A 1,470-nucleotide genomic window follows, 5' to 3' on the forward strand; every position below is an offset into this window, starting at 1 on the left:
GAGAAGTGGCAAAGATGGCATTGCTGTCCATGCCTCCAGCACATCCCAGCACTTGTCAGGCATCTGATACACCCCTTATCCCAGCCCCAAAGGGGGGACAGCACCATCCCTGCCATTGTAAAATGGGCAAGTGTAACAAGAGACTGCTGCTGCATGTCTGGAGAGTAATTCAGTCTCAGCTCATAATTAAGTGCTGAAAATATCTCTCTTCCTTAAAAAGGAAGAAAATGAGAGAAGCCAGAGGGAAGGCTGCAGCGAGCTCCCCCTTCATAGCTCCAGGGTGCTCTGTCTCTGTCCAGCTGCCTTTACCAGGCAGTATTTCAGCCTTTGGAGTGACTGCTCTGGCAAGAATGAATTTTACAAGATCACAGAATCATTAAGGTTGGAGAAGACCTCCAAGGTCCAGTCCAACCTGTGACCAATGCCCCCCTTGTTAACCAGAGCAGAGCACTGAGCACCAATCCAGTCATCCCTTGGACCCTTCCCAGGGATGGGGACTCCACCACCTCCCTGGGCAGCCCCTTCCAGTGCTTGACAAATCTTGCAGTGAAGAAATTCCTCCTGATGCCCTGGTACAGCTTGAGGCCATTCCCTCTCCTGCTGTCCCTTGTTCCCTGGGAGCAGAGCCTGACTGCATCCTCCTGTGTCAGGGAATTGTAGATTGAGAAGGTCCCCCCCCAGATTGCTTTCTGCTGGATAAAAACATAAGTTCAGCCCATTCCCTCCAGGTCTTGAGGCACAGGTAGCCAGGCAGCCCTTGCTTCACCCACCTCCTCATCAGCTTGTGATGTGAAACACAACTCCCAACCTCTCCAGAGGGCTGAGGGGATGCTGGCAGCAGCCTCCAGGGCTGCAGTTCAAGGGCCCATCTCAGCTGACAGCACTGGAGAGCTGTGGCTCAGATTACAAAAACCCAGACTTTATGAGTAGATTTATTGCTGAATAAAAGCCTTGAATTACAGTAGGAGACATAAGGAACAAACAAAGCCAGTCTGGCCCCCAGAGCAAGTTTTGTTAACCAAATCAGAGGCCACTTGCACTACCAGCTGTGGCTCCTGAATGACCTTCAAGGGCAGCTCCTGGCTGCGTTGTTTTTCATGAAAAAACTTGTACAAAAAGCCTTTATTTTGGACATGGTATTAGCCAGGTTCCTTCAAGGGGATAATTGGACTGCAGAGCTTTCTGTTTTTTCTGGGAAATTCACTTCTCTGAACAGAGTGTTGTGGATACTGCAGAGGTGAGCAAAGTCCAGCAATACCCAGACAGGTAAACAGAGTCTGAACATCCCTGACTCATCACCACTATCATCAGCCTTGATCTTGCTGGCTTTGTTTTTAAGAATTCTGTTCTCCCAGGTCCTCACAGTGAGAATCCTTCCCACTGTCAGTGTCCTTGGTGAGAATTACCCCAGGAAGAGTGTGGCCCCAAAGAGCACCAATAAACCACAGAGAAAGAGATGGAGACATGGTA

This window comes from Agelaius phoeniceus, chromosome 21 (assembly GCF_051311805.1).
Source record: "Agelaius phoeniceus isolate bAgePho1 chromosome 21, bAgePho1.hap1, whole genome shotgun sequence".
Lineage (NCBI taxonomy): Eukaryota > Metazoa > Chordata > Aves > Passeriformes > Icteridae > Agelaius > Agelaius phoeniceus.